Here is an 11,652-nt window from a genome sequence, read left to right as displayed (position 1 = left end):
AAGAAAAGAAGAGTTTCATAAACAAGTCATTATTTTGGACTAGATGCTCATTTTGTAAAACAGAAATTAGGTATTAGTGGATTCAAAAAATTTGCAATTTATGTCATCCAACATGTAGGAAATTAATTAGTACAGAAGAACGTAAATATAATGAGAAACTACAAATGAAAAGATTAAATGAAGAACTCGCGAAACTATAACAAAAGAACAAAGCATCGGAAAATAAATATAAAGATCTCGAAGATCGATTTTATGAAGAATCAACAAAAAGTAATGAAAAAATTTGGCGTCTAAGAGACCATAATAGAAAATTACTTGAAAAGGTCAAGAAGTCTAAAGATACAAGGAAAAAATTAGAAGGAGAAAAAGAATGTCTCAAGAATAAATCTAACGATAATCTACGAGAGAAAGAAAAATAAAATTTGCACTTAAAAGTCCTAAATCAGGAGTTATTAAAACAAGTCAAGTGTTTAAAAGATGAGAAGCTTTAATACCAAAATAAATTTGACTCAGAAAAATGAAGAACTCTTACATCTTAGAAACCATAATCAAAGTCTACTCACTCAAATTAAGAAACTTAAGGATGATAGGAAATCATTGAAAAACAAATTAGAAGAACTTTATCAAGAAAGAAGTATCAAAGTCTTCAGTCCAAGTCGAAGAAGAAGGAACAAACAAAGATCATATTAATCTCACAGTTCAGACAAATCCAAATAAAATTGAAGAGAAGACCTTCAAACAATGGAAATTCCAAGTGTTGATTAAGTAAACAACTCAAAAACCACAATACCTGAAGTAAATCAGGAATCGCTACACACTTGACAAGGGAAAGTCGAACCAAAACAACTCGTTATCGACATCCAATTCGTAAGAGAAAACAACTAATCCAATCTACATGTTTAAACCATTTAGGACAAAAACAACAGATTTATGTTCTAAGGGATACTAAAGTTTGCAAAATCCATTTCTATGATAACAATTCATTACAAATTTCTAGTGATTAGAAGTTTCCACAAAATATTAATCTTGGATGGTCAGATCCATTCTCACTCTAACAATTTTGTATATCACTCAAAGGATCATATTGTCTTGTATCAACAAAGATGAGAGTTCCGATATAAGAAGATATTCGAAATGGGAAATGAGATATGACCCTTTCATGAGTAAGCTTTGAGGAAAAGGATTTTTGAAGAGAGGAGCAATGTTATGAATATAATTCATATTAAAATATTAAATGTAAATATAAATAAATAATAATTAATTAACTAATAGTTAGTTAGTTAGTAATGAAGAGGCATGTTTTAGAGACATGACAATTCATGAAAGGACACCTACGTAGGCATATAAGTGGGTCCTCATTGTAATCATTACACACATCTTTTATACATTCAACAATTCTTATATACAATTACTACTTGTCCAAAGATGGATACTTACATATTTCAGTTCTTCTGAATTATTTTGTTCCTGTATACAAACTTTGTTCGTTAAAGGAACCCTTTAAGGAGGCTTGTTGGGTGATTTTTTTAGAGAGCGTGGCTTTGCCGTAAGACTAAATCCCACTAGAAGCTTTTGGTTTAATGAACTTGTTGGACTAGAAAGAATCACTTAAATGTTCGTGAGGACTGATGAGCCATCAGGAGTTTCCCTGAAGCTGGAGCTGTAGTGACTCAATGATGAACCACCCAAATAGGTACTTGTGAGGATTGATGAACCACCAGGAGTTGCCGTGGGATGAAGGTTAGGTGCTTAACTCACTGATGAACCAATTGAAGTAGTGATTGCTTTACCCATAAACAAATTAACCATTGATGAACCTTCCTTATAGTGGCCTCTCTTCTCCTACAAATGAGTTGAAGCTCTTTGTATCATAAAAAGTTGATATGATTTTGAATACACCTGAATGGTGTGAGTTATAATGAGATTAGCTAGTGGATGAAGGCAACATGGCCATGTGACATCTTGTTTCAGTTATGTTGGTTGATTGAAAGCACTTATAAGCACCCCACCTCAAGCTTTGGAATCTCAGTTTCCAACTCCAGTATTGATTTCAGATAAGTGTCTACAAATGTAATTCTGGTTATTGAGTTCATGTTGAGCTATTAAGTTGGAATTGTATTCACTGTATGATTAATTCATAGTTCAATATGAATGGAATAGTGAACTTTTGATGAATGTGTGCCATGTTGTTGTGGGATTGCACTAATCTTCTTTATGCAAGAACACACTTATATAACCATCTGTGCAAGTGTTGTATGAAATGAATAAAACCGTTGTATTTGGTATGAATATTGGATATTCATTGTGTGGCTTCAGGCCTGCAGTGATATTTAATTTAAGTCGTGTGATTTATGCTTGAAAAATTGAATCAACGTGAATGTGATGATTGCAGGCTTGCCATAATGTAATCATGTGCCTGAATGTATGGTTTAGGCTTGCAAGTTGAACTGAGAAAGGGGATTCCTTGTGTATTTGTGGAATGTTGATCTTCACGTAGCCTTCTTGGCACTGTATGTTTTCTGGTTGCTGTTATGAGTTTGTTTCACTTATTTATTGATCCGGATTTAAACAAGAACAAAACAAATTACAGATATAACCATCAATACATAGATGCAGCTAAAATAACACTTCATTTCATTAATATCAAATACTAAAATATGCTTACAAACACAATTGAAATAAGACTAGCTCGGGCGATGGTAGCTTATCTCTGAGAATAGATGTGGCGACTACATGCCTCTGAATTGAGTTACAATGAAGCTCAAGGGCCTTTTTATTATTGAACAATAAGAGAAAACCCTAAACAACCAAAATCCTAACCCGAGGAGATGTAACACCAAGAGTTTATGGGCCCCTTTGGGGTTAGTTGGGTAGCCAACTTCCCAGGGTCGTAACTTGGTCATATTATCTTCGTTTGACGCATATGACACCTCGTTGGAAATATCTTTCTGAGGACTAGAGTGACCGATGCGATTGATATAACAATAGTTGAGCAATTTTTCCCAAAAAACCTCGTTAGGGCCTGAAAATGACTGTGGAAGTTCAAAACCTGAAAAACTGCCAAAAATAGTAATTTGTGCTACAATTAAGGAAACTAAAAAACTGAAAGAAATAATGGTGAGGGTCCAAGTGGAATAGGTGGGTGGCCACCAATATCCACCTGGATCAATCCTCCCCCCTTAGGAAGAAATGGTCCCCATTACGTTGAGTTCCTCCATGACATGATGAAACTTCTGCTGAACTTGGTCCTTGGTGAGCCATTTGCCTTGGTGAAGGAATTGGCCTGCTTTGACAACTCGATATAGCCGTATCCTCTCTTTTCGAGTGTTCTTGATCTGTGTGTCCATGATCTAATCAGTTGTGGCATGTTCCATGTAGTTTGGGTTGAGTTATGTTGGTGTGAGTTGTTCTGCAATGTCAGATGTGTCCAACAATCATGGAAAGTATGGCCGAAGGCGATCTACATTGAACATTGGGTTGAAGCCAAGGAATGGGGGAATGTTTTGCTCAAAAGCATTGTTTCCCACATCCTTGGAAAGTGTTAATCTCACCTTGATATGACTTGATGTCGTCTTTCGCTTCCAAGCTCCAAAGTGTCAATCTCACCTTGATATGACTTGATGTCGGTTTTCGCTTCAATCTTGAATAGGGATTGTGAATGGTTCATGGAACTTGAGCTCGATTGTTCTTCTTTGGGTTCTTTCTTAGCCTCCTCCTCTAGTTCTTCTTGATCCCCAAATTTTCCCTTTGAACTAATCTTGAGTTGGAACCTCTGTCATCTCCCATTCCAAGCTTATTTGCTAGAACCACCATGAGGAGGTTTATATTATAGCTAATACATGCGACCCACTCTTCGAGCCTTGGTGAACCTCTCTTTTGCCAGTTCTTGAGGGTTATTAATAGATTCATTGACCATGGCTAGGGTTTTATGGGTTTTAGCTTAATTGATCTAGATTTCTAGCAACTCCCTATAATATACCTAATGAAACGCGATCTTATACCAATATGATCCATAAATTGTCATGGATATTCCATTGGATAATTCATCACAACAAATTAGATAAAATATCTTGAAAATTCAAAATCTATACTCTAAGGCCCTAATTTTCCTTAGAACCTTGAATTTATTAAATTATTGTTTCTGCTTATGCATGCAACATATGAAATACGGAAAATAAAAAAGAGTGAAAGATAAACATTCACAAACCACTGACACAAGATATGTTTTTGGAAACCCTTATGGGAGAAAAAACAAATTGGAAGGTGACATTATTCTTCTCTCTTCTTCTCTAAGTAGAAATGGATGTAAGTAGAAAGAAGTAAGATATATGACCCGTAAGCTGTTATAGAACACAAACCCTCTTTGTTTTCTCTCTTTGTATCCACTCTCAGCGACTCTTCTCAACTATGGAGCAAAATGTAGTCGAATAGAATGTAATCCCTCTTCTTCTTAGTAGCCAAATTATAACACAATTCAATAACCTACTAGTGGTTAAGTTTTACTTCTTGAATTTTTAACTAGAGATACAATATTGATTTCTCTAGAGTTTTCTTCATCATGTTCACATGGCTAGCCCATTTTCCATGAGCAATGGCGTTGACGTGACATCAATGGTGGTCAAAACTAGAAAGTCATCTTTTGGGTAGCATATACTGATTCCGTTTGAGGTCTTTCTTGCACCGTTGGAAAGGTACGAGTGTAGAGCAATGCGAAGGGGTTGACGCAAGCAAGAGGTTTTGGACCCCAAAAAAATCTCAAGAAATGCCTCAACCTATATCTGTATGTTTAAAAACTCAATTTGCCAAAATGGGATTGTCATTGAAAACAGATTTGTTAGCTAATTCCTCCCATTTTCCACTAAAAGCATCAAGATAGATAAAAGATAATGTAATGATTCAATTAAGACATTCTTTTGATTTTAAGACACATTTAACTAATATAAATAATTTTGAAATGTAAAAAAATAATTCTTTTAAAAATATGAAAAAAAATGTTTTAAAAAAATCAAAAAATATATATATTTATAAATATAACTCGAACAGGTTGATGGTTTTTTATATATTTCACTTACTCATCAGGTTTTTTTAATACATTTTCACCCCATCTTTTGAAAATATAGTCACAATTTCATGCTTGCTCCGTGAAACTGTCGATTCTCAATCTTATTTACTTCCCACTCCTTCCAATTTGCAATGTACCTGCCTCTTAACTGTTGCCCTGTTTTCATGGATCATTATCAATTTGCAACCTTATTTACTTACCATTATTGATAATTCGCAAGTTGGAATTCCTGCACAGGTTATGTAATTTCTTTCCAAACGACACGTTTCATTAGTAGATCGAATTGTTAAAAGTAACTCCGCTCAGCTCCACATAAAAGAAAAATCAAAAGTTTTGAGTTTTACAGGTTCAATGCATTTACGTGTAGCAAAAAAAAGACATTTACGGTCCAATGAATTTAACAGCCATTCAAATTTCATTTGACGAACAAATCCCAGGCCTGCTCCTATGTCACGTCAGAGGGCCCTACCTCCCCGTACCTTCACTCGAAGCCGGTCGACAGAGGAGTTTGTCACTGTGGCAAGGATGGAATTTGATTGTGAAGTTATTTGTGATGGGGTGATTCGTTTGTCAAATAGTTATAAAAAAAATTGTTTTTCAATATTTTGTTGGTTAAAATGATAAAAACGAATATGAGAGTGGGGAAATTAACAAATTTAATGTGTGTTTCAGATTTGAAATGCTTAACTTATTAGGCAGATTGCTTTTTGAGTTTTATTTACAACTTTTATAGTAAACATGTAATGTAACACAATCCACAAAGCATTCTCTCTATTAATTACAAATAGCTTTGTCTATCCACTCAACAAAAAGGTCAGGATGGCAGTTTTTTTCGCTGGAATCCAGTTAAAGAAATTCAAAAAATCAAGTAATTGGAATGTTAGAATGGTTTTTTTTTTATGGTGGAAATGGATTCAACACCATCAAACTCTTAAGGCACCCATAATCCTCAATTTTAATAACTGTAACCAAAATTTTAAAAAATTTATACCGGAATTATTTTTCATGATCTTGCTGAAATTTCTAAACTATTTTGTAAATTTTTTAGATTAAACCACTATGAATAATTGTTTGATGAACATTTAACACAACTCAATACACTAGCATGTATTGACTACAAATAGAGTAAATTCATAATCTTGCGGGAATTTCTAAACTATTTTGTGAATTTTTTAGATTAGGCCACTCTGAATAGTGGTTTGAGGAACATTTACAGCAACTCAATACACGAGAAACGTATTGACTACGCATAGAGTAACTTCTAGAACCACCTAATCCTCCAATCTCATCACAACTTGCTTTACCTATCATTTTCAGAAAATCAAACCAAGCGCGAAGAGCGAGTTAACGTCCCATTTTAGTATCCCTTATTTGACCAGACTACTTTCTCGCAAGCACTCATTACACAAAACAAGAGTTTCAAATCCGCTTGACTCTATACCACCTGCCGCAGCATTCAATGCTGCGTAGCAGCGTGATATTGGCCGCGGTAAGCGGGGTGTGGTTTACTCGGCGGCTGTGGGTGGGCGCTAATATCATAACAACGCATTACAATGGGCCCCAGCGTTATTGCCTTTAGTGGTTGTCCCCCTCTGCAGTTTTGCCATCTGTTTCTCACCTGTTGTATTTCAAAAGCCAAAACAGTGGGTCTCCTTCCTAGCTGTCTGTTGGGTTTTCGGGAAATAAATAACTTAAAAGGCCCGTTATTTGGTATGCTCAACGCAATCATCGTTTAGCAGACATATGCTTAATCTCTTTTATTGCAAATAGATTTTATTTTATGGATTCCCAAGTTATAGCAGCCTTGGCGCGTGATCAGGAGTGCTTGGGCGTTGATCACGAACCTCAAAATTCATGTTCTGATCAGAAGCAACCGGTCCTGGGCCAACTAATAATTCCCCCAAGGTCTTCATCTCCCACAACAACATATTTGTTTCATAACAATACCTAATTGTCTGTATATTGGAATTATAGGGTTACCGTGAGAAATTGTTTCTGACCTAATTGATTGGATTTGCATTGCAGAGTAAGTGCTTTGTGTTTTACATGCGCTCAACCTCGGTGGGAGAGTGAGTGGAACTTCAGTATAGAAGATGGCGTGCCCATCCCCAACAGCAAGAACATATTAGATTTGATGAAAGACAATGACAAATCAGGCAAAAGCCAAAAGATGCGGAAGAAGATGGGAACGGTGATCTATCATAGGCCACGTCATGTTCTTCACTCTGCTTGAAAGAATCTAGAGCCCCAATCTTTCCACCCTGTTTTTTGGGGTTGGGTTGGATAGTTTACAGGAGTTAAAGTTGTTCAAGGCTCTGGATTTGAATCCGGTAGTCATCCTTGTGACAATGGACCGAATGGAATCTTGATTGCTTCGAATCTCTTTGCGATTTTTCTCTCTCCTTACATCTTGGAATTGGAATGATGCCCATCTAGTCTCATGTAATGTCAATCAACGGGAATGTATCCAGACTTGCAGCAAATTTATGACTAAGACATACTCAGTTATATGTCTTATGTTCTTGCAATCAAAATCTGAGTCAGTGTACTTAAATCATGGCTAAACCAGTTGACCACAAAATAATTCTGGTATTGCCTCAAGTTGTGTGTATTTTATACATATATACATGACAGAAATCGCTGCTTATTTCATAGTCTCAATCCTCTACAAAGTTGCTGTGGATGAATGAAATTATTAAAAGCTAAAACATCGCAACGCAGGTTAACCATAACGGAATTAATATCTCATAATCACTTCGAACGAAATTAAAGAATGATTTGTGGCGGAGATCCGTAATATATGGTATACATATAGGAGTAGGGTTTCTGTTGTAAGTGATATGGGGTACACACAGAAAATTGAGGTCCGAGAAGTTGAGATTGAGTTGGGTGCATTTTTTAAGAATAATTAAGATTACAATTCAATATTAAAGAATTTTAACTACGACCATGGGTAATTAAGTTAAAACTTCTTTGGCTTGCAATTCCTTTACCCTCTAAAGTAAATAGGGTTAATGAACTATTTCCTCTAAGTGAATGGCAATTTTGAATAGGTGAATTTTTGTTCTGCCTAATCACTAGACTGTTCAGCCAAACGGCTTAATAGAACTTTCACTGTATGAGACTTGCCCGTCAACTTTGTAACCTGGGCCCGAGCCACTGTTCCCTGTCTACGAAAGACAGTTGACAGAGGATGCGCATTTTTACGTCAAATTTCAACCCGAACCAATCCCCTGTCTCCACAAGACTGTCGACAAAGGACACCCTTTTTCCCGTCAAATTTCAACCCCGCACCAATCCCCGTCCCTTCAGCGGAGGACGTCGACGGAAAAGCCTCGCAGTTCCTCGGCACGGGCAGATTGTGTGAGGTGAACACGTGATTCGCAGCAATGAAGGACGGGTGTCAGCGACTATAATACTAAACCTACTCATAAATGAATTCAAAGGATCAACTCTTGGTTATTTAAATGAATGAAATTTACTCAAACATCTCTTTATCGCTTACCATTTACCATCTCCTTGGTACACAAGAAAATAAATAATTGAAAATTCATTGATAAAGGTAGATCTTTTTATAAAATGTAAAGTAAATTGATTCATCTTATGCTAGATTGATACCTTCTAACTTCAATATTGGGTTTCTTAAATGTATCTTGAATTTCCCTTCAAAGGTGGGAAATGTATACTTCCAAAAGTTCTTTATTGTGTGTAAAGTGTGGGTGTGCAAAGAAAGGGCACTCTGTGGAATGTAGAAGTTTGGGTATGGAGAGAAAAGAATGTGAGAGTATTTTACGTATATAAGTAAATTGTGTAAAGATAAGTAATATGTAAATGTATAAGGTTAATTTAAAGAGAATTAGTTACGCAAAAGTTTTAAGAGGTTGACTAAGTATGAAACACTCTTAATTAGGTTAAGAAGAAGTGAAGTATAGACATTTTTTTTTATGGATTAATGGAAAATAGAAGGGAAGGAAATGAGGTTCATTGTAAAATGAAAAATTGGATAATATGGGTGAGATATGAAAATGGATAATAATAAGATAAAAACTTATTTGAAAAATTTGATATAGTTCCATCTTGTTGGTTTATGTAAAGCTAGGAGACTCACATCCTTATGTTTGCTTAGTTTCCTTGTGTCTTTAACATGTTCTAATATGGACTTTAAAGGATTCCATGTTACTTTGATCTTCATAGGGCATTCTTCCACATGCTTTAATATGGACCTTAAAGGATTCCACATTACTTTGATCTTCATGGGGCATTCCTCCGCATGCTTTAATATGGACTTTAAAAGATTCCACATTACTTTGATCTTCATGGGGCATTCCTCCACGTGCTCTAATATGGACTTTAAAGGATTCCACATTCCTTTGATCTTCATGGGGCATTCCTCCTTCCATGCAGAGTTCCTCCTTTCATTTCAACTTAGATTCTAGTTCGACTTAAACAATATCTAGTATGACTAGTGCTTCAAGGATCATTCATAGGTTCTTATTGACTTGAGTATATATCTGGGAACAAAAACCACTCTTAGAAACTCATTACTTGGAACTATGGGTAATGACATAACAAACATATTGAAGTATAAATATATCATCTAGTTATCAACAACTCAAATACTTTATGGTGACAATTTCTAAATATAACATGTACTAGAGTTCAGAGATATCGAAACTCTGTTGTACTATGATGATGATCATCCTCCTGTATAGTTTACCATCTGCTTATTTTTTATGTTACCATCACTACTTGAAATCTCAAAACGGTGGATGGTTGCTTCCTTCCTCGTTGTTTGTCGTAAACAAATGAAATAAAGAAAAAAAACTCTAATGAAATATTTTTTTCCTCTCTCAATACGTAAATATAAGTTGTGATTGATTGGAGCTTTCCAGAGTTAATCATATTGTTAGATATTTTTGGAATAACAGTGTAATATGTGTCATCTGTCCCACGTTTCAGATGGTAACTCCATTCATCATCAGGGACCACAGAGAGACATTGTAATGTCTTAACTTTACAGAACAAGCCATTGTTAAAAATGGCATCGATAGGGATTGACCCGAAAACCTTCGCTTGACAAAAAATATTTCATACCAAAACACTAATGAATTACCAATAGGTAATGAATTGAAAGACACTATATTTGAAGATAATATATAATGGCTTAAAATGGATGGTCCAGGACACTATGCCTACATTCTAGCCGCTACACCAATTTCATGCTTTGTATGATGGGGATGGGGATAGAATATTTGAATTTGAAATCAATCAAAACTAAAAAAATTAAAACCAATTGTGGATCAGCCCCACAACCTCCAACTACATAACCAATGCCTTTGCCAATGCAACACTATGTTTTTTTGTGAACGTTGTTGAACTAGAGTAATGTTAAATTATAGTCTTTATGTATATTTTGAAGAAATACAGGTTTTTGTTGAAATGTCGCAACAAGAATATTCCAATTTAATTTGTCCTTGAATTAAATTATGAATTAAAATCAAATTTAGTCTTAACAACTCCTTGGAAATAATTAATTAAGTTATTTTGACTTAATTAGTTGGAGAAATTCAAGTTATAAGTCTTTCTGAAGTCTTGCAAGAGTTATGCCTTAAATTAAGGATACAAGCCTTAAATTAAGGAGATAAGATTGAGTTATATTTGAGTTGTAATTAGTTAACTCAGTTTACTAAGTTAAGTCCAGTTAAATTAGTTCCAAACTGTTTGAGGAACAAATAGAGAGTTAATAGTCAGTTGATGCACGCATGCACTCAACTAGTGTACTCCAGTTAACTGAAGATTCCCTCATCAGAAACTCATGCATGTCTATTCTAAGAAAGACCCAGTTGAGATTAAAGTCAAGGACAATGTACTATCAGTTGCATGTGTTTTCTTATAAAGAAAACTCATGCATGCAGTCAAGGAACCAATCCTTGAGGATTGCGTAGTTCTGACAGTGTGTGAGATCAGGAGATCATCCACTTGGTAAATTGGTTTTCCACTTGCTTGAAGGAAATCATCCTAGAGGAACTACGCAAGGAAATAGGAGCTTGGAGGGTAGAGAGGAAGGATGGAGAGTAGCCAGGATTTCCTGTGAGCATCTATGCGGATTGTACTGAGAGCTGGCTAGTTGTGAGAGCTAAGGCTTTGTATAATTCCTATGTATTTCCACCTTGTATGATAATACAGATAGTGGGGTTTTTAGCTAAGGCTTTCCCCAAACTATTTTCATGTGTATTGTGCATGATTCTTCTTATTATGGTTATATTGTTCAACTCGATATTTAAGCTTCCGCAAATTGATAGTAGAAGTAGGTTATAGTATTATGCTTTGATTTATATTGCATGATCAGGTTAACCTACATTTCAGATTTTCTACATGGTATCAGAGTGAGATTTGTAGAAATTTTCTATAGGACATCGGAGCTGTGAACAGTATATTGAGAAGAGAATTTGAAGTTTGAAGTTTGGGGTTGTAGGCATAAATTGAATTCATATCATACTTCAAGGTTGGCCAATGACGTTCTATGGCTTGAGACTCGAGTATGCCTTGGAAGGTAGCTCGAATTACATAGCATGGAAAGAAGGAATGGA

At 35.4% G+C, this 11,652-nt stretch overlaps 1 long non-coding RNA gene across 1 annotated transcript; it reads left to right on the top strand.

The window, feature by feature from the left end:
* The first annotated feature begins 6,794 nt into the window (after window positions 1–6,794).
* On the top strand, window positions 6,795–7,445 carry LOC149255726 (uncharacterized). Its single transcript, XR_016266408.1, has 2 exons — window positions 6,795–6,967; window positions 7,088–7,445. It is a non-coding gene; the product is annotated as an uncharacterized LOC149255726 (long non-coding RNA).
* The last annotated feature ends 4,207 nt before the right edge of the window (window positions 7,446–11,652 follow it).

This window comes from Pinus tabuliformis, chromosome 7 (genome assembly GCF_031772625.1).
Source record: "Pinus tabuliformis cultivar Carrire ecotype Pingquan chromosome 7, CPIR1, whole genome shotgun sequence".
Lineage (NCBI taxonomy): Eukaryota > Viridiplantae > Streptophyta > Pinopsida > Pinales > Pinaceae > Pinus > Pinus tabuliformis.
This window is presented reverse-complemented; position numbering and strand designations above follow the sequence as displayed.